Raw genomic sequence first — 21,378 nt, forward strand, 5'->3', positions numbered from 1 at the left:
AGGTGCGGCGTGCACGAAGTCGGAGCCCGGTTTGCCCCAGGTGCGCACCTTCGCCGCGGTGGGCACCATGGCGTGCACGAAGTCGGAGCCCGGTTTGCCCCGGGTGCGCACCTCGCGTGCACCTTCGCCGGGGTGGGCACCTCGGCTGGGTTGCGCGCCCTGGTGCGCACCAAGGAGCGCTCTGAAGTGTGCTCCAAGGTGCGGCGTGCACGAAGTCGGAGCCCGGTTTGCCCCGGGTGTGCACCTCGCGTGCACCTTCGCTGCGGTGGGCACCTTGGCTGGGTTGCGCGCCTTGGTGGGCACCATGCAGTGCACGAAGTCGGAGCCCGGTTTGCCCCGGGCGCGCACCTCCGCCAGGGTGGGCACCTTGGTGCGCACAACTTGCCTGGGCTGCGCACCAGGAAGGGCTCAAGATGGCACCCGCGTTCCGTTTTTTTCACTATCTTTCAGAACGGAAATTTTAAAATATCGTTTTTTTTTGCCTTTTCTGGAAATTAGTGAAGGCAGCGCATCAAAGGTGCGCAACGCTGGTGCGAACCTGGGAGCGCTCCGATGTGTGCTCCAAGGTGCGGCGTGCACGAAGTCGGACCCCGGTTTGCCCCGGGTGCGCACCTCGCGTGCACCTTGGTGCGCACACCTTGGCTGGGTTGCGCGCCCTGGTGGGCACCATGGTGCGCACCAAGGAGCGCTCCGAAGTGTGCTCCAAGGTGCGGCGTGCACGAAGTCGGAGCCCGGTTTGCCCCGGGTGCGCACCTCGCGTGCACCTTCGCCGCGGTGGGCACCATGGCGTGCACGAAGTCGGAGCCCGGTTTGCCCCGGGTGCGCACCTCGCGTGCACCTTCGCCGGGGTGGGCACCTTAGTGTGCAGACCTTGGCTGGGTTGCGCGCCCTGGTGGGCACCATGGTGCGCACCAAGGAGCGCTCCGAAGTGTGCTCCAAGGTGCGGCCTGCACGAAGTCGGAGCCCGGTTTGCCCCGGGTGTGCACCTCGGGTGGGCACCTTGGTGCGCATGCCTTGCCTGGGCTGCGCACCAGGGCGGGCTCAAGATGGCACCCGCGTTCCTTTTTTTTCACTATCTTTCAAAACGGAAATTTTAAAATCTCATTTTTTTTTGCCTTTTTCTGGAAATTAGTGAAGGCAGCGCATCAAAGGTGCGCACCTCGCTGCCCACCACGGTGCGCAACGCCGGTGGGCACCCGGGAGTGCTTCGAAGTGTGCTCCAAGGTGCTGCGTGCACGTTGTCGGAGCCCGGTTTGCCCCGGGTGCGCACCTCGCGTGCACCTTCGTCGGGGTGGGCACCTTGGCTGGGTTTGCCCCGGCTGCGCTCCGAAGCGGGGTTATTGGAGCGCCGCCTCTTTTTTTGTCGGAGCGTTTGGTGGGGTTTCTCGCATTGGCTCTTCCGAGGCCCGGTTGCCACCCTGGCGCGCACGAAGTCGGAAGTAGGGTTAATTGCCCGGGTGCGCACCTTTGCCAGGGTGGGCACCTTACCTGGGCTGCGCACCAGGGCGGGCTCAAGATGGCACGCGCGTTCCGTTTTTTTCACTATCTTTCAAAACGGAAATTTTAAAATCTCCTTTTTTTTTTGCCTTTTCTGGAAATTAGTGAAGGCAGCGCATCAAAGGTGCGCACCTCGCTGCCCACCTTGGTGTGCTCTGAGGTGCGCACCCGGGAGCGCTACGAAGTGTGCTCCAAGGTGCGGCGTGCACGTTGTCGGAGCCCGGTTTGCCCCGGGTGCGCACCTCGCCTGCACCTTGGCCGGGGTGGGCACCTTGGCTGGGTTTGCCCAGGGTGCGCTCCGAAGCGGGGTTACTGGAGCGCCCCCTCTTTTTTTGTCAGAGCGTTTGGTGGGGTTTCTCGCATTGGCTCTTCCCAGGCCCGGTTGTTGGGTGCGCTCCCACCCTGGCGCGCGCGAAGTTGGAAGTTGGGTTAATTGCCCGGGCGCGCACCTTCGCCAGGGTGGGCACCTTGGTGCGCACACCTTGGCTGGGCTGCGCACCAGGGCGGGCTCAAGATGGCACCAGCATTCCCTTTTTCTCACTATCTTTCAAAACGGAAATTTTAAAATCTCGTTTTTTTTTTGCCTTTTATGGAAATTAGTGAAGGCATCGCATCAAAGGTGCGCACCTCGCTGCCCACCTTGGTGTGCTCCGAGGTGCCCACCACGGTGCGCAACGCCGGTGCGAACCCGGGAGCGCCCCGATGTGTGCTCCAAGGTGCGGCGTGCACGAAGTCGGACCCCGGTTTGCCCCGGGTGCGCACCTCGCGTGCACCTTGGTGCGCACACCTTGGCTGGGTTGCGCGGCCTGGTGGGCACCATGGTGCGCACCAAGGAGCGCTCCGAAGTGTGCTCCAAGGTGCGGCGTGCACGAAGTCGGAGCCCGGTTTGCCCCGGGTACGCACCTCGCGTGCACCTTCGCCGGGGTGGGCACCTCGGCTGGGTTGCGCGCCCTGGTGCGCACCAAGGAGCGCTCCGAAGTGTGCTCCAAGGTGCGGCGTGCACGAAGTCGGAGCCCGGTTTGCCCCGGGTGCGCACCTTCGCCGCGGTGCGCACCATGGCGTGCACGAAGTCGGAGCCCGGTTTGCCCCGGGTGCGCACCTCGCGTGCACCTTCGGCGGGGTTGCGCGCCCTGGTGGGCACCATGGTGCGCACCAAGGAGCGCTCCGAAGTGTGCTCCAAGGTGCGGCGTGCACGAAGTCGGAGCCCGGTTTGCCCCGGGTGCGCACCTCGCGTGCACCTTCGGCGGGGTTGCGCGCCCTGGTGGGCACCATGGTGCGCACCAAGGAGCGCTCCGAAGTGTGCTCCAAGGTGCGGCGTGCACGAAGTCGGAGCCCGGTTTGCCCCGGGTGCGCACCTCGCGTGCACCTTCGCCGCGGTGGGCACCATGGCGTGCACGAAGTCGGAGCCCGGTTTGCCCCGGGTGCGCACCTCGCGTGCACCTTCGCCGGGGTGGGCACCTCGGCTGGGTTGCGCGCCCTGGTGCGCACCAAGGAGCGCTCCGAAGTGTGCTCCAAGGTGCGGCGTGCACGAAGTCGGAGCCCGGTTTGCCCCGGGTGCGCACCTCGCGTGCACCTTCGCCAGGGTGGGCACCTCGGTGCGCACACCTTCTCAATGTTTTCTTGCCTTTTCTGGAAATTGGTGAAGGCAGCGCATCAAAGGTGCGCACCTCGGTGTGCTCCGAGGTGCGAACCCGAGAGCGCTCCGAGGTGCCCACGAAGTCGAAAGTCGGGTTAATTGCATTGTTTTCCCCGGGTGCGCTCCGAGGTGCGCAACATCGGCGCGCACCAAGGAGGGCTCCGAAGTGTGCTCCAAGGTGCGCACGATGGCGTGCACCTCTGGTGCGCACGATTCGGAGCTCGGTTTGACCGGGGTGCGCACACCTTGGCTGGGTTGCGCACCTTTTGTGCGCTCCAAGGTGCGCACGAAGTCGGAGCTCGGTTTGCCCCGGGTGCGCACCTTCGCCAGGGTGCGCACCTTGATGCGCACGCCTTGGCTGGGCTGCGCACCTTGGTGGGCGCCATGGTGCGCACCTTTCGTGCGCTCCAAGGTGCGCACGAAGTCGGAGCTCGGTTTGCCCCGGGTGCGCACCTTGGTGGGCGCCATGGTGCACTCCGAGGTGCCCAAGATTGGTGCGCACCAAGGAGCGCTCCGAAGTGCGCTCCAAGGTGCGCGCGAAGTCGAAAGTTGGGTTAATTGTCCGGTTTGCCTCGGGTGCGCACCTTGCGTGCACCTTCGCCAGGGTGGGCGCCTTGGTGCGCACACCTTGGCTGGGCTGCGCACACCTTGGCACCCGCGTTTCCTTCATTTTAAATTTTTTTTTTTTACAATCTCTCAAGTGGGAAATTCTATAATCTCAACTTTTTTTGCCTTTTCAGGAAACTTTTGAATGGAGCGCATCATTGGTGCGCTCCGAAGTGTGCTCCAAAGCTCTCTCCAGCTGCGTGCACCTGCCCCGGCCGCGCACCCGGCCCCGCCCAGCTTCGCTCACCTGTCCCGGGCGTCTGGTGCGGAACCTTAGAGTAAGAAACATCACCGTGCACCTTGGCCAACGTGCGCGACTCGACCGAGCGCGCACTGGCCGAGGTGCACACCGATTTCACCTGGGTGCGCGCGCAGCACCTCGGGCGCACCGGGGTGCGCGCACAACGCCCGGGTTGCACCGTGGCCTGTGTGCTCGGGGCGCCTCGGGTGCGCGCTCGGTGTCGCCCCCGCGCGCGCGGTAGTGCGGGCAGCGCACCCCGGCCCGGCCCGGCCCCGACGAGAACGCAAACGGGCAAAAGGTTTATTCAAATAGCATTGCGACGCCCGGCAAAAAACTAAAAAAGGGTGCAACACCGGGACTTCCCGGGAGGTCACCCATCCCAGTACTACTCCGGCCCAAGCGCGCTTAACTGCGGAGTTCTGATGGGATCCGGTGCACTAACGCTGGTATGATCGCACCCGTTATGAGCTTGTCGCAGTGTGTACTTAGCAAACCGCGACCCACGTGCGAATCCACCCCGGCCACCCACCCCCGTCGAGGTGCACACCCTCCCTCGCGAAGTGCGCCCCGTTCGCCAAGTGTGAGCCCTGCCCGGGTGCGCGCACCTTGCTAGGGCGTCGGGTGTGCACCCGGCCCGGCCTACGTGCGTGCACCTGGAGGGGGCGTCGTGTGCGTGCAGTGTCCCGTCTGCAACGCGGTGCCCACACACCACCTCGGGCGCAACGACCTGCGCTCACATGTGGGCCGAGTGCACCTTGGTGCATGTTCGGGGCGCCTCGGGTGCACGCTCGATCTTGCCCCGGTGCACCAAGGCGCTCGGTTTGCCCCGGGTGCGCACTTGGTGCAAGGTGGGCACCCAAAATAGGGATCAAGCACCAAAACACAAGTTTCGGGATGCAAAATGGGACCCAAGGACCACAAATGCGTTCCAAGACCCATGATGGGTCCACGAGAACAAAAATGTGTTCCGAGACTTAATAAACAAATATTGGGTTTTAGGAGAAGAAACATGCTCTGATGCCCAAAACGAGAATCGACCCCGAAAAGGCCACAGGCCAAAAGTGGGATGCGAGACAAAAAAAAATGGGACCCGAGGACCAAAATTGGGTTCCCAGGTCGAAGACAGGGCAACCGGACAAGAAACGACCTCTAAGGCTCGAAATGAGTCCCGACGACTAAAACTTGACAAGAAGCACCCATCAGGCACCCAACTCGACACCCATGGGATGCCGACCCACCCGGGCTTCCACCTAGCACACCTTGGCACCCACCCACCCTCGCACCCAACCTCGCACCCAACTTAGCACCTTTGAACCCACATTGGCACTCACCCTGACCCTGGCACCTTGGAACCCACATTGGCACTCACCTTGACCCTGGCACCCACCTTTGCACTCACCTTGGGACCCACCCTGGCTCCCACCTCGGCACCCACCCAGACACCCACCTTGGTTCCTTGGCACCCACCTTGGATCCTTGGCACCCACCCCGACACCCACCTTGGCACGCAACTTGGCTACTTGCCACCCACCTTGGCTCCTTGACGCCCACCCCGACAACCACCCCGTGACCTACCCTGGCTAGGGTTGGTGCACACCCACCCTGGTGCCCACCTTGGCACCCACCCTATGACCCACCTTGGCACGCACCTTAGTACCCACCCCGTTACCCACCCTAGGACCCACCCCGTGACCCACCTTGGCCAGGGTGGGTGCCTTGGTGCGCACAACTTGCCTGGGCTGCACACCAGGGCGGGCTCAAGATGGCACCCGCGTTCCGTTTTTTTCACTATCTTTCAAAACGGAAATTTTAAAATCTCATTTTTTTCTTTTTTTTGCCTTTTCTGGAAATTAGTGAAGGCAGCGCATCAAAGGTGCGCAATGCTGGTGCGAACCCGGGAGCGCTCCGATGTGTGCTCCAAGGTGCGGCGTGCACGAAGTCCGAGCCCGGTTTGCCCCGGGTGCGCACCTCGCGTGCACCTTCGCCGGGGTGAGCACCTTGGCTGGGTTGCGCGCCCTGGTGCGTACCAAGGAGCGCTCTGAAGTGTGCTCCAAGGTGCGGCGTGCACGAAGTCGGAGCCCGGTTTGCCCCGGGTGTGCACCTCGGGTGCGCACCTCGCGTGCACCTTCGCTGCGGTGGGCACCTTGGCTGGGTTGCGCGCCTTGGTGGGCACCATGCAGTCACGAAGTCGGAGCCCGGTTTGCCCCGGGCGCGCACCTCCGCCAGGGTGGGCACCTTGGTGCGCACAACTTGCCTGGGCTGCGCATCAGGAAGGGCTCAAGATGGCACCCGCGTTCCGTTTTTTTCACTATCTTTCAGAACGGAAATTTTAAAATATCGTTTTTTTTTGCCTTTTCTGGAAATTAGTGAAGGCAGCGCATCAAAGGTGCGCAACGCTGGTGCGAACCTGGGAGCGCTCCGATGTGTGCTCCAAGGTGCGGCGTGCACGAAGTCGGAGCCCGGTTTGCCTCGGGTGCGCCCTGGTGGGCACCATGGTGCGCACCAAGGAGCGCTCCGAAGTGTGCTCCAAGGTGCGGCCTGCACGAAGTCGGAGCCCGGTTTGCCCCGGGTGTGCACCTCGGGTGGGCACCTTGGTGCGCATGCCTTGCCTGGGCTGCGCACCAGGGCGGGCTCAAGATGGCACCCGCGTTCCTTTTTTTTCACTATCTTTCAAAACGGAAATTTTAAAATCTCATTTTTTTTTGCCTTTTTCTGGAAATTAGTGAAGGCAGCGCATCAAAGGTGCGCACCTCGCTGCCCACCACGGTGCGCAACGCCGGTGGGCACCCGGGAGTGCTTCGAAGTGTGCTCCAAGGTGCTGCGTGCACGTTGTCGGAGCCCGGTTTGCCCCGGGTGCGCACCTCGCGTGCACCTTCGTCGGGGTGGGCACCTTGGCTTGGTTTGCCCCGGCTGCGCTCCGAAGCGGGGTTATTGGAGCGCCGCCTCTTTTTTTGTCGGAGCGTTTGGTGGGGTTTCTCGCATTGGCTCTTCCGAGGCCCGGTTGCCACCCTGGCGCGCACGAAGTCGGAAGTAGGGTTAATTGCCCGGGTGCGCACCTTTGCCAGGGTGGCACCTTACCTGGGCTGCGCACCAGGGCGGGCTCAAGATGGCACGCGCGTTCCGTTTTTTTCACTATCTTTCAAAACGGAAATTTTAAAATCTCCTTTTTTTTTTGCCTTTTCTGGAAATTAGTGAAGGCAGCGCATCAAAGGTGCGCACCTCGCTGCCCACCTTGGTGTGCTCTGAGGTGCGCACCCGGGAGCGCTACGAAGTGTGCTCCAAGGTGCGGCGTGCACGTTGTCGGAGCCCGGTTTGCCCCGGGTGCGCACCTCGCCTGCACCTTGGCCGGGGTGGGCACCTTGGCTGGGTTTGCCCAGGGTGCGCTCCGAAGCGGGGTTACTGGAGCGCCCCCTCTTTTTTTGTCAGAGAGTTTGGTGGGGTTTCTCGCATTGGCTCTTCCCAGGCCCGGTTGTTGGGTGCGCTCCCACCCTGGCGCGCGCGAAGTTGGAAGTTGGGTTAATTGCCCGGGCGCGCACCTTCGCCAGGGTGGGCACCTTGGTGCGCAAACCTTGGCTGGGCTGCGCACCAGGGCGGGCTCAAGATGGCACCAGCATTCCCTTTTTCTCACTATCTTTCAAAACGGAAATTTTAAAATCTCGTTTTTTTTTTGCCTTTTATGGAAATTAGTGAAGGCATCGCATCAAAGGTGCGCACCTCGCTGCCCACCTTGGTGTGCTCCGAGGTGCCCACCACGGTGCGCAACGCCGGTGCGAACCCGGGAGCGCCCCGATGTGTGCTCCAAGGTGCGGCGTGCACGAAGTCGGACCCCGGTTTGCCCCGGGTGCGCACCTCGCGTGCACCTTGGTGCGCACACCTTGGCTGGGTTGCGCGGCCTGGTGGGCACCATGGTGCGCACCAAGGAGCGCTCCGAAGTGTGCTCCAAGGTGCGGCGTGCACGAAGTCGGAGCCCGGTTTGCCCCGGGTGCGCACCTTCGCCGCGGTGGGCACCATGGCGTGCACGAAGTCGGAGCCCGGTTTGCCCCGGGTGCGCACCTCGCGTGCACCTTCGCCGGGGTGGGCACCTCGGCTGGGTTGCGCGCCCTGGTGCGCACCAAGGAGCGCTCTGAAGTGTGCTCCAAGGTGCGGCGTGCACGAAGTCGGAGCCCGGTTTGCCCCGGGTGTGCACCTCGCGTGCACCTTCGCTGCGGTGGGCACCTTGGCTGGGTTGCGCGCCTTGGTGGGCACCATGCAGTGCACGAAGTCGGAGCCCGGTTTGCCCCGGGCGCGCACCTCCGCCAGGGTGGGCACCTTGGTGCGCACAACTTGCCTGGGCTGCGCACCAGGAAGGGCTCAAGATGGCACCCGCGTTCCGTTTTTTTCACTATCTTTCAGAACGGAAATTTTAAAATATCGTTTTTTTTTGCCTTTTCTGGAAATTAGTGAAGGCAGCGCATCAAAGGTGCGCAACGCTGGTGCGAACCTGGGAGCGCTCCGATGTGTGCTCCAAGGTGCGGCGTGCACGAAGTCGGACCCCGGTTTGCCCCGGGTGCGCACCTCGCGTGCACCTTGGTGCGCACACCTTGGCTGGGTTGCGCGCCCTGGTGGGCACCATGGTGCGCACCAAGGAGCGCTCCGAAGTGTGCTCCAAGGTGCGGCGTGCACGAAGTCGGAGCCCGGTTTGCCCCGGGTGCGCACCTCGCGTGCACCTTCGCCGCGGTGGGCACCATGGCGTGCACGAAGTCGGAGCCCGGTTTGCCCCGGGTGCGCACCTCGCGTGCACCTTCGCCGGGGTGGGCACCTTAGTGTGCAGACCTTGGCTGGGTTGCGCGCCCTGGTGGGCACCATGGTGCGCACCAAGGAGCGCTCCGAAGTGTGCTCCAAGGTGCGGCCTGCACGAAGTCGGAGCCCGGTTTGCCCCGGGTGTGCACCTCGGGTGGGCACCTTGGTGCGCATGCCTTGCCTGGGCTGCGCACCAGGGCGGGCTCAAGATGGCACCCGCGTTCCTTTTTTTTCACTATCTTTCAAAACGGAAATTTTAAAATCTCATTTTTTTTTGCCTTTTTCTGGAAATTAGTGAAGGCAGCGCATCAAAGGTGCGCACCTCGCTGCCCACCACGGTGCGCAACGCCGGTGGGCACCCGGGAGTGCTTCGAAGTGTGCTCCAAGGTGCTGCGTGCACGTTGTCGGAGCCCGGTTTGCCCCGGGTGCGCACCTCGCGTGCACCTTCGTCGGGGTGGGCACCTTGGCTGGGTTTGCCCCGGCTGCGCTCCGAAGCGGGGTTATTGGAGCGCCGCCTCTTTTTTTGTCGGAGCGTTTGGTGGGGTTTCTCGCATTGGCTCTTCCGAGGCCCGGTTGCCACCCTGGCGCGCACGAAGTCGGAAGTAGGGTTAATTGCCCGGGTGCGCACCTTTGCCAGGGTGGGCACCTTACCTGGGCTGCGCACCAGGGCGGGCTCAAGATGGCACGCGCGTTCCGTTTTTTTCACTATCTTTCAAAACGGAAATTTTAAAATCTCCTTTTTTTTTTGCCTTTTCTGGAAATTAGTGAAGGCAGCGCATCAAAGGTGCGCACCTCGCTGCCCACCTTGGTGTGCTCTGAGGTGCGCACCCGGGAGCGCTACGAAGTGTGCTCCAAGGTGCGGCGTGCACGTTGTCGGAGCCCGGTTTGCCCCGGGTGCGCACCTCGCCTGCACCTTGGCCGGGGTGGGCACCTTGGCTGGGTTTGCCCAGGGTGCGCTCCGAAGCGGGGTTACTGGAGCGCCCCCTCTTTTTTTGTCAGAGCGTTTGGTGGGGTTTCTCGCATTGGCTCTTCCCAGGCCCGGTTGTTGGGTGCGCTCCCACCCTGGCGCGCGCGAAGTTGGAAGTTGGGTTAATTGCCCGGGCGCGCACCTTCGCCAGGGTGGGCACCTTGGTGCGCACACCTTGGCTGGGCTGCGCACCAGGGCGGGCTCAAGATGGCACCAGCATTCCCTTTTTCTCACTATCTTTCAAAACGGAAATTTTAAAATCTCGTTTTTTTTTTGCCTTTTATGGAAATTAGTGAAGGCATCGCATCAAAGGTGCGCACCTCGCTGCCCACCTTGGTGTGCTCCGAGGTGCCCACCACGGTGCGCAACGCCGGTGCGAACCCGGGAGCGCCCCGATGTGTGCTCCAAGGTGCGGCGTGCACGAAGTCGGACCCCGGTTTGCCCCGGGTGCGCACCTCGCGTGCACCTTGGTGCGCACACCTTGGCTGGGTTGCGCGGCCTGGTGGGCACCATGGTGCGCACCAAGGAGCGCTCCGAAGTGTGCTCCAAGGTGCGGCGTGCACGAAGTCGGAGCCCGGTTTGCCCCGGGTACGCACCTCGCGTGCACCTTCGCCGGGGTGGGCACCTCGGCTGGGTTGCGCGCCCTGGTGCGCACCAAGGAGCGCTCCGAAGTGTGCTCCAAGGTGCGGCAGTGCACGAAGTCGGAGCCCGGTTTGCCCCGGGTGCGCACCTTCGCCGCGGTGCGCACCATGGCGTGCACGAAGTCGGAGCCCGGTTTGCCCCGGGTGCGCACCTCGCGTGCACCTTCGGCGGGGTTGCGCGCCCTGGTGGGCACCATGGTGCGCACCAAGGAGCGCTCCGAAGTGTGCTCCAAGGTGCGGCGTGCACGAAGTCGGAGCCCGGTTTGCCCCGGGTGCGCACCTCGCGTGCACCTTCGGCGGGGTTGCGCGCCCTGGTGGGCACCATGGTGCGCACCAAGGAGCGCTCCGAAGTGTGCTCCAAGGTGCGGCGTGCACGAAGTCGGAGCCCGGTTTGCCCCGGGTGCGCACCTCGCGTGCACCTTCGCCGCGGTGGGCACCATGGCGTGCACGAAGTCGGAGCCCGGTTTGCCCCGGGTGCGCACCTCGCGTGCACCTTCGCCGGGGTGGGCACCTCGGCTGGGTTGCGCGCCCTGGTGCGCACCAAGGAGCGCTCCGAAGTGTGCTCCAAGGTGCGGCGTGCACGAAGTCGGAGCCCGGTTTGCCCCGGGTGCGCACCTCGCGTGCACCTTCGCCAGGGTGGGCACCTCGGTGCGCACACCTTCTCAATGTTTTCTTGCCTTTTCTGGAAATTGGTGAAGGCAGCGCATCAAAGGTGCGCACCTCGGTGTGCTCCGAGGTGCGAACCCGAGAGCGCTCCGAGGTGCCCACGAAGTCGAAAGTCGGGTTAATTGCATTGTTTTCCCCGGGTGCGCTCCGAGGTGCGCAACATCGGCGCGCACCAAGGAGGGCTCCGAAGTGTGCTCCAAGGTGCGCACGATGGCGTGCACCTCTGGTGCGCACGATTCGGAGCTCGGTTTGACCGGGGTGCGCACACCTTGGCTGGGTTGCGCACCTTTTGTGCGCTCCAAGGTGCGCACGAAGTCGGAGCTCGGTTTGCCCCGGGTGCGCACCTTCGCCAGGGTGCGCACCTTGATGCGCACGCCTTGGCTGGGCTGCGCACCTTGGTGGGCGCCATGGTGCGCACCTTTCGTGCGCTCCAAGGTGCGCACGAAGTCGGAGCTCGGTTTGCCCCGGGTGCGCACCTTGGTGGGCGCCATGGTGCACTCCGAGGTGCCCAAGATTGGTGCGCACCAAGGAGCGCTCCGAAGTGCGCTCCAAGGTGCGCGCGAAGTCGAAAGTTGGGTTAATTGTCCGGTTTGCCTCGGGTGCGCACCTTGCGTGCACCTTCGCCAGGGTGGGCGCCTTGGTGCGCACACCTTGGCTGGGCTGCGCACACCTTGGCACCCGCGTTTCCTTCATTTTAAATTTTTTTTTTTTACAATCTCTCAAGTGGGAAATTCTATAATCTCAACTTTTTTTGCCTTTTCAGGAAACTTTTGAATGGAGCGCATCATTGGTGCGCTCCGAAGTGTGCTCCAAAGCTCTCTCCAGCTGCGTGCACCTGCCCCGGCCGCGCACCCGGCCCCGCCCAGCTTCGCTCACCTGTCCCGGGCGTCTGGTGCGGAACCTTAGAGTAAGAAACATCACCGTGCACCTTGGCCAACGTGCGCGACTCGACCGAGCGCGCACTGGCCGAGGTGCACACCGATTTCACCTGGGTGCGCGCGCAGCACCTCGGGCGCACCGGGGTGCGCGCACAACGCCCGGGTTGCACCGTGGCCTGTGTGCTCGGGGCGCCTCGGGTGCGCGCTCGGTGTCGCCCCCGCGCGCGCGGTAGTGCGGGCAGCGCACCCCGGCCCGGCCCGGCCCCGACGAGAACGCAAACGGGCAAAAGGTTTATTCAAATAGCATTGCGACGCCCGGCGAAAAACTAAAAAAGGGTGCAACACCGGGACTTCCCGGGAGGTCACCCATCCCAGTACTACTCCGGCCCAAGCGCGCTTAACTGCGGAGTTCTGATGGGATCCGGTGCACTAACGCTGGTATGATCGCACCCGTTATGAGCTTGTCGCAGTGTGTACTTAGCAAACCGCGACCCACGTGCGAATCCACCCCGGCCACCCACCCCCGTCGAGGTGCACACCCTCCCTCGCGAAGTGCGCCCCGTTCGCCAAGTGTGAGCCCTGCCCGGGTGCGCGCACCTTGCTAGGGCGTCGGGTGTGCACCCGGCCCGGCCTACGTGCGTGCACCTGGAGGGGGCGTCGTGTGCGTGCAGTGTCCCGTCTGCAACGCGGTGCCCACACACCACCTCGGGCGCAACGACCTGCGCTCACATGTGGGCCGAGTGCACCTTGGTGCATGTTCGGGGCGCCTCGGGTGCACGCTCGATCTTGCCCCGGTGCACCAAGGCGCTCGGTTTGCCCCGGGTGCGCACTTGGTGCAAGGTGGGCACCCAAAATAGGGATCAAGCACCAAAACACAAGTTTCGGGATGCAAAATGGGACCCAAGGACCACAAATGCGTTCCAAGACCCATGATGGGTCCACGAGAACAAAAATGTGTTCCGAGACTTAATAAACAAATATTGGGTTTTAGGAGAAGAAACATGCTCTGATGCCCAAAACGAGAATCGACCCCGAAAAGGCCACAGGCCAAAAGTGGGATGCGAGACAAAAAAAAATGGGACCCGAGGACCAAAATTGGGTTCCCAGGTCGAAGACAGGGCAACCGGACAAGAAACGACCTCTAAGGCTCGAAATGAGTCCCGACGACTAAAACTTGACAAGAAGCACCCATCAGGCACCCAACTCGACACCCATGGGATGCCGACCCACCCGGGCTTCCACCTAGCACACCTTGGCACCCACCCACCCTCGCACCCAACCTCGCACCCAACTTAGCACCTTTGAACCCACATTGGCACTCACCCTGACCCTGGCACCTTGGAACCCACATTGGCACTCACCTTGACCCTGGCACCCACCTTTGCACTCACCTTGGGACCCACCCTGGCTCCCACCTCGGCACCCACCCAGACACCCACCTTGGTTCCTTGGCACCCACCTTGGATCCTTGGCACCCACCCCGACACCCACCTTGGCACGCAACTTGGCTACTTGCCACCCACCTTGGCTCCTTGACGCCCACCCCGACAACCACCCCGTGACCTACCCTGGCTAGGGTTGGTGCACACCCACCCTGGTGCCCACCTTGGCACCCACCCTATGACCCACCTTGGCACGCACCTTAGTACCCACCCCGTTACCCACCCTAGGACCCACCCCGTGACCCACCTTGGCCAGGGTGGGTGCCTTGGTGCGCACAACTTGCCTGGGCTGCACACCAGGGCGGGCTCAAGATGGCACCCGCGTTCCGTTTTTTTCACTATCTTTCAAAACGGAAATTTTAAAATCTCATTTTTTTCTTTTTTTTGCCTTTTCTGGAAATTAGTGAAGGCAGCGCATCAAAGGTGCGCAATGCTGGTGCGAACCCGGGAGCGCTCCGATGTGTGCTCCAAGGTGCGGCGTGCACGAAGTCCGAGCCCGGTTTGCCCCGGGTGCGCACCTCGCGTGCACCTTCGCCGGGGTGAGCACCTTGGCTGGGTTGCGCGCCCTGGTGCGTACCAAGGAGCGCTCTGAAGTGTGCTCCAAGGTGCGGCGTGCACGAAGTCGGAGCCCGGTTTGCCCCGGGTGTGCACCTCGGGTGCGCACCTCGCGTGCACCTTCGCTGCGGTGGGCACCTTGGCTGGGTTGCGCGCCTTGGTGGGCACCATGCAGTGCACGAAGTCGGAGCCCGGTTTGCCCCGGGCGCGCACCTCCGCCAGGGTGGGCACCTTGGTGCGCACAACTTGCCTGGGCTGCGCATCAGGAAGGGCTCAAGATGGCACCCGCGTTCCGTTTTTTTCACTATCTTTCAGAACGGAAATTTTAAAATATCGTTTTTTTTTGCCTTTTCTGGAAATTAGTGAAGGCAGCGCATCAAAGGTGCGCAACGCTGGTGCGAACCTGGGAGCGCTCCGATGTGTGCTCCAAGGTGCGGCGTGCACGAAGTCGGAGCCCGGTTTGCCTCGGGTGCGCCCTGGTGGGCACCATGGTGCGCACCAAGGAGCGCTCCGAAGTGTGCTCCAAGGTGCGGCCTGCACGAAGTCGGAGCCCGGTTTGCCCCGGGTGTGCACCTCGGGTGGGCACCTTGGTGCGCATGCCTTGCCTGGGCTGCGCACCAGGGCGGGCTCAAGATGGCACCCGCGTTCCTTTTTTTTCACTATCTTTCAAAACGGAAATTTTAAAATCTCATTTTTTTTTGCCTTTTTCTGGAAATTAGTGAAGGCAGCGCATCAAAGGTGCGCACCTCGCTGCCCACCACGGTGCGCAACGCCGGTGGGCACCCGGGAGTGCTTCGAAGTGTGCTCCAAGGTGCTGCGTGCACGTTGTCGGAGCCCGGTTTGCCCCGGGTGCGCACCTCGCGTGCACCTTCGTCGGGGTGGGCACCTTGGCTTGGTTTGCCCCGGCTGCGCTCCGAAGCGGGGTTATTGGAGCGCCGCCTCTTTTTTTGTCGGAGCGTTTGGTGGGGTTTCTCGCATTGGCTCTTCCGAGGCCCGGTTGCCACCCTGGCGCGCACGAAGTCGGAAGTAGGGTTAATTGCCCGGGTGCGCACCTTTGCCAGGGTGGCACCTTACCTGGGCTGCGCACCAGGGCGGGCTCAAGATGGCACGCGCGTTCCGTTTTTTTCACTATCTTTCAAAACGGAAATTTTAAAATCTCCTTTTTTTTTTGCCTTTTCTGGAAATTAGTGAAGGCAGCGCATCAAAGGTGCGCACCTCGCTGCCCACCTTGGTGTGCTCTGAGGTGCGCACCCGGGAGCGCTACGAAGTGTGCTCCAAGGTGCGGCGTGCACGTTGTCGGAGCCCGGTTTGCCCCGGGTGCGCACCTCGCCTGCACCTTGGCCGGGGTGGGCACCTTGGCTGGGTTTGCCCAGGGTGCGCTCCGAAGCGGGGTTACTGGAGCGCCCCCTCTTTTTTTGTCAGAGAGTTTGGTGGGGTTTCTCGCATTGGCTCTTCCCAGGCCCGGTTGTTGGGTGCGCTCCCACCCTGGCGCGCGCGAAGTTGGAAGTTGGGTTAATTGCCCGGGCGCGCACCTTCGCCAGGGTGGGCACCTTGGTGCGCAAACCTTGGCTGGGCTGCGCACCAGGGCGGGCTCAAGATGGCACCAGCATTCCCTTTTTCTCACTATCTTTCAAAACGGAAATTTTAAAATCTCGTTTTTTTTTTGCCTTTTATGGAAATTAGTGAAGGCATCGCATCAAAGGTGCGCACCTCGCTGCCCACCTTGGTGTGCTCCGAGGTGCCCACCACGGTGCGCAACGCCGGTGCGAACCCGGGAGCGCCCCGATGTGTGCTCCAAGGTGCGGCGTGCACGAAGTCGGACCCCGGTTTGCCCCGGGTGCGCACCTCGCGTGCACCTTGGTGCGCACACCTTGGCTGGGTTGCGCGGCCTGGTGGGCACCATGGTGCGCACCAAGGAGCGCTCCGAAGTGTGCTCCAAGGTGCGGCGTGCACGAAGTCGGAGCCCGGTTTGCCCCGGGTGCGCACCTTCGCCGCGGTGGGCACCATGGCGTGCACGAAGTCGGAGCCCGGTTTGCCCCGGGTGCGCACCTCGCGTGCACCTTCGCCGGGGTGGGCACCTCGGCTGGGTTGCGCGCCCTGGTGCGCACCAAGGAGCGCTCTGAAGTGTGCTCCAAGGTGCGGCGTGCACGAAGTCGGAGCCCGGTTTGCCCCGGGTGTGCACCTCGCGTGCACCTTCGCTGCGGTGGGCACCTTGGCTGGGTTGCGCGCCTTGGTGGGCACCATGCAGTGCACGAAGTCGGAGCCCGGTTTGCCCCGGGCGCGCACCTCCGCCAGGGTGGGCACCTTGGTGCGCACAACTTGCCTGGGCTGCGCACCAGGAAGGGCTCAAGATGGCACCCGCGTTCCGTTTTTTTCACTATCTTTCAGAACGGAAATTTTAAAATATCGTTTTTTTTTGCCTTTTCTGGAAATTAGTGAAGGCAGCGCATCAAAGGTGCGCAACGCTGGTGCGAACCTGGGAGCGCTCCGATGTGTGCTCCAAGGTGCGGCGTGCACGAAGTCGGACCCCGGTTTGCCCCGGGTGCGCACCTCGCGTGCACCTTGGTGCGCACACCTTGGCTGGGTTGCGCGCCCTGGTGGGCACCATGGTGCGCACCAAGGAGCGCTCCGAAGTGTGCTCCAAGGTGCGGCGTGCACGAAGTCGGAGCCCGGTTTGCCCCGGGTGCGCACCTCGCGTGCACCTTCGCCGCGGTGGGCACCATGGCGTGCACGAAGTCGGAGCCCGGTTTGCCCCGGGTGCGCACCTCGCGTGCACCTTCGCCGGGGTGGGCACCTTAGTGTGCAGACCTTGGCTGGGTTGCGCGCCCTGGTGGGCACCATGGTGCGCACCAAGGAGCGCTCCGAAGTGTGCTCCAAGGTGCGGCCTGCACGAAGTCGGAGCCCGGTTTGCCCCGGGTGTGCACCTCGGGTGGGCACCTTGGTGCGCATGCCTTGCCTGGGCTGCGCACCAGGGCGGGCTCAAGATGGCACCCGCGTTCCTTTTTTTTCACTATCTTTCAAAACGGAAATTTTAAAATCTCATTTTTTTTTGCCTTTTTCTGGAAATTAGTGAAGGCAGCGCATCAAAGGTGCGCACCTCGCTGCCCACCACGGTGCGCAACGCCGGTGGGCACCCGGGAGTGCTTCGAAGTGTGCTCCAAGGTGCTGCGTGCACGTTGTCGGAGCCCGGTTTGCCCCGGGTGCGCACCTCGCGTGCACCTTCGTCGGGGTGGGCACCTTGGCTGGGTTTGCCCCGGCTGCGCTCCGAAGCGGGGTTATTGGAGCGCCGCCTCTTTTTTTGTCGGAGCGTTTGGTGGGGTTTCTCGCATTGGCTCTTCCGAGGCCCGGTTGCCACCCTGGCGCGCACGAAGTCGGAAGTAGGGTTAATTGCCCGGGTGCGCACCTTTGCCAGGGTGGGCACCTTACCTGGGCTGCGCACCAGGGCGGGCTCAAGATGGCACGCGCGTTCCGTTTTTTTCACTATCTTTCAAAACGGAAATTTTAAAATCTCCTTTTTTTTTTGCCTTTTCTGGAAATTAGTGAAGGCAGCGCATCAAAGGTGCGCACCTCGCTGCCCACCTTGGTGTGCTCTGAGGTGCGCACCCGGGAGCGCTACGAAGTGTGCTCCAAGGTGCGGCGTGCACGTTGTCGGAGCCCGGTTTGCCCCGGGTGCGCACCTCGCCTGCACCTTGGCCGGGGTGGGCACCTTGGCTGGGTTTGCCCAGGGTGCGCTCCGAAGCGGGGTTACTGGAGCGCCCCCTCTTTTTTTGTCAGAGCGTTTGGTGGGGTTTCTCGCATTGGCTCTTCCCAGGCCCGGTTGTTGGGTGCGCTCCCACCCTGGCGCGCGCGAAGTTGGAAGTTGGGTTAATTGCCCGGGCGCGCACCTTCGCCAGGGTGGGCACCTTGGTGCGCACACCTTGGCTGGGCTGCGCACCAGGGCGGGCTCAAGATGGCACCAGCATTCCCTTTTTCTCACTATCTTTCAAAACGGAAATTTTAAAATCTCGTTTTTTTTTTGCCTTTTATGGAAATTAGTGAAGGCATCGCATCAAAGGTGCGCACCTCGCTGCCCACCTTGGTGTGCTCCGAGGTGCCCACCACGGTGCGCAACGCCGGTGCGAACCCGGGAGCGCCCCGATGTGTGCTCCAAGGTGCGGCGTGCACGAAGTCGGACCCCGGTTTGCCCCGGGTGCGCACCTCGCGTGCACCTTGGTGCGCACACCTTGGCTGGGTTGCGCGGCCTGGTGGGCACCATGGTGCGCACCAAGGAGCGCTCCGAAGTGTGCTCCAAGGTGCGGCGTGCACGAAGTCGGAGCCCGGTTTGCCCCGGGTACGCACCTCGCGTGCACCTTCGCCGGGGTGGGCACCTCGGCTGGGTTGCGCGCCCTGGTGCGCACCAAGGAGCGCTCCGAAGTGTGCTCCAAGGTGCGGCGTGCACGAAGTCGGAGCCCGGTTTGCCCCGGGTGCGCACCTTCGCCGCGGTGCGCACCATGGCGTGCACGAAGTCGGAGCCCGGTTTGCCCCGGGTGCGCACCTCGCGTGCACCTTCGGCGGGGTTGCGCGCCCTGGTGGGCACCATGGTGCGCACCAAGGAGCGCTCCGAAGTGTGCTCCAAGGTGCGGCGTGCACGAAGTCGGAGCCCGGTTTGCCCCGGGTGCGCACCTCGCGTGCACCTTCGGCGGGGTTGCGCGCCCTGGTGGGCACCATGGTGCGCACCAAGGAGCGCTCCGAAGTGTGCTCCAAGGTGCGGCGTGCACGAAGTCGGAGCCCGGTTTGCCCCGGGTGCGCACCTCGCGTGCACCTTCGCCGCGGTGGGCACCATGGCGTGCACGAAGTCGGAGCCCGGTTTGCCCCGGGTGCGCACCTCGCGTGCACCTTCGCCGGGGTGGGCACCTCGGCTGGGTTGCGCGCCCTGGTGCGCACCAAGGAGCGCTCCGAAGTGTGCTCCAAGGTGCGGCGTGCACGAAGTCGGAGCCCGGTTTGCCCCGGGTGCGCACCTCGCGTGCACCTTCGCCAGGGTGGGCACCTCGGTGCGCACACCTTCTCAATGTTTTCTTGCCTTTTCTGGAAATTGGTGAAGGCAGCGCATCAAAGGTGCGCACCTCGGTGTGCTCCGAGGTGCGAACCCGAGAGCGCTCCGAGGTGCCCACGAAGTCGAAAGTCGGGTTAATTGCATTGTTTTCCCCGGGTGCGCTCCGAGGTGCGCAACATCGGCGCGCACCAAGGAGGGCTCCGAAGTGTGCTCCAAGGTGCGCACGATGGCGTGCACCTCTGGTGCGCACGATTCGGAGCTCGGTTTGACCGGGGTGCGCACACCTTGGCTGGGTTGCGCACCTTTTGTGCGCTCCAAGGTGCGCACGAAGTCGGAGCTCGGTTTGCCCCGGGTGCGCACCTTCGCCAGGGTGCGCACCTTGATGCGCACGCCTTGGCTGGGCTGCGCACCTTGGTGGGCGCCATGGTGCGCACCTTTCGTGCGCTCCAAGGTGCGCACGAAGTCGGAGCTCGGTTTGCCCCGGGTGCGCACCTTGGTGGGCGCCATGGTGCACTCCGAGGTGCCCAAGATTGGTGCGCACCAAGGAGCGCTCCGAAGTGCGCTCCAAGGTGCGCGCGAAGTCGAAAGTTGGGTTAATTGTCCGGTTTGCCTCGGGTGCGCACCTTGCGTGCACCTTCGCCAGGGTGGGCGCCTTGGTGCGCACACCTTGGCTGGGCTGCGCACACCTTGGCACCCGCGTTTCCTTCATTTTAAATTTTTTTTTTTTACAATCTCTCAAGTGGGAAATTCTATAATCTCAACTTTTTTTGCCTTTTCAGGAAACTTTTGAATGGAGCGCATCATTGGTGCGCTCCGAAGTGTGCTCCAAAGCTCTCTCCAGCTGCGTGCACCTGCCCCGGCCGCGCACCCGGCCCCGCCCAGCTTCGCTCACCTGTCCCGGGCGTCTGGTGCGGAACCTTAGAGTAAGAAACATCACCGTGCACCTTGGCCAACGTGCGCGACTCGACCGAGCGCGCACTGGCCGAGGTGCACACCGATTTCACCTGGGTGCGCGCGCAGCACCTCGGGCGCACCGGGGTGCGCGCACAACGCCCGGGTTGCACCGTGGCCTGTGTGCTCGGGGCGCCTCGGGTGCGCGCTCGGTGTCGCCCCCGCGCGCGCGGTAGTGCGGGCAGCGCACCCCGGCCCGGCCCGGCCCCGACGAGAACGCAAACGGGCAAAAGGTTTATTCAAATAGCATTGCGACGCCCGGCGAAAAACTAAAAAAGGGTGCAACACCGGGACTTCCCGGGAGGTCACCCATCCCAGTACTACTCCGGCCCAAGCGCGCTTAACTGCGGAGTTCTGATGGGATCCGGTGCACTAACGCTGGTATGATCGCACCCGTTATGAGCTTGTCGCAGTGTGTACTTAGCAAACCGCGACCCACGTGCGAATCCACCCCGGCCACCCACCCCCGTCGAGGTGCACACCCTCCCTCGCGAAGTGCGCCCCGTTCGCCAAGTGTGAGCCCTGCCCGGGTGCGCGCACCTTGCTAGGGCGTCGGGTGTGCACCCGGCCCGGCCTACGTGCGTGCACCTGGAGGGGGCGTCGTGTGCGTGCAGTGTCCCGTCTGCAACGCGGTGCCCACACACCACCTCGGGCGCAACGACCTGCGCTCACATGTGGGCCGAGTGCACCTTGGTGCATGTTCGGGGCGCCTCGGGTGCACGCTCGATCTTGCCCCGGTGCACCAAGGCGCTCGGTTTGCCCCGGGTGCGCACTTGGTGCAAGGTGGGCACCCAAAATAGGGATCAAGCACCAAAACACAAGTTTCGGGATGCAAAATGGGACCCAAGGACCACAAATGCGTTCCAAGACCCATGATGGGTCCACGAGAACAAAAATGTGTTCCGAGACTTAATAAACAAATATTGGGTTTTAGGAGAAGAAACATGCTCTGATGCCCAAAACGAGAATCGACCCCGAAAAGGCCACAGGCCAAAAGTGGGATGCGAGACAAAAAAAAATGGGACCCGAGGACCAAAATTGGGTTCCCAGGTCGAAGACAGGGCAACCGGACAAGAAACGACCTCTAAGGCTCGAAATGAGTCCCGACGACTAAAACTTGACAAGAAGCACCCATCAGGCACCCAACTCGACACCCATGGGATGCCGACCCACCCGGGCTTCCACCTAGCACACCTTGGCACCCACCCACCCTCGCACCCAACCTCGCACCCAACTTAGCACCTTTGAACCCACATTGGCACTCACCCTGACCCTGGCACCTTGGAACCCACATTGGCACTCACCTTGACCCTGGCACCCACCTTTGCACTCACCTTGGGACCCACCCTGGCTCCCACCTCGGCACCCACCCAGACACCCACCTTGGTTCCTTGGCACCCACCTTGGATCCTTGGCACCCACCCCGACACCCACCTTGGCACGCAACTTGGCTACTTGCCACCCACCTTGGCTCCTTGACGCCCACC

General features: G+C 63.0%; 3 non-coding genes across 3 annotated transcripts; all 3 read right to left on the reverse strand.

The window, feature by feature from the left end:
- Positions 1 to 4,321: 4,321 nt before the first annotated feature.
- Positions 4,322 to 4,440, reverse strand: LOC131867321 (5S ribosomal RNA). Its single transcript, XR_009365880.1, has one exon. It is a non-coding gene; the product is annotated as a 5S ribosomal RNA (ribosomal RNA).
- Positions 4,441 to 12,244: 7,804 nt separating this feature from the next.
- On the reverse strand, positions 12,245 to 12,363 carry LOC131867322 (5S ribosomal RNA). The gene has a single exon (XR_009365881.1). It is a non-coding gene; the product is annotated as a 5S ribosomal RNA (ribosomal RNA).
- Positions 12,364 to 20,167: 7,804 nt separating this feature from the next.
- Positions 20,168 to 20,286, reverse strand: LOC131867323 (5S ribosomal RNA). Its single transcript, XR_009365882.1, has one exon. It is a non-coding gene; the product is annotated as a 5S ribosomal RNA (ribosomal RNA).
- Between the last annotated feature and the right edge of the window lie 1,092 nt (positions 20,287 to 21,378).

This window comes from Cryptomeria japonica, unplaced genomic scaffold, assembly GCF_030272615.1.
Source record: "Cryptomeria japonica unplaced genomic scaffold, Sugi_1.0 HiC_scaffold_168, whole genome shotgun sequence".
In the NCBI taxonomy this organism is placed as follows: Eukaryota; Viridiplantae; Streptophyta; class Pinopsida; order Cupressales; family Cupressaceae; genus Cryptomeria; species Cryptomeria japonica.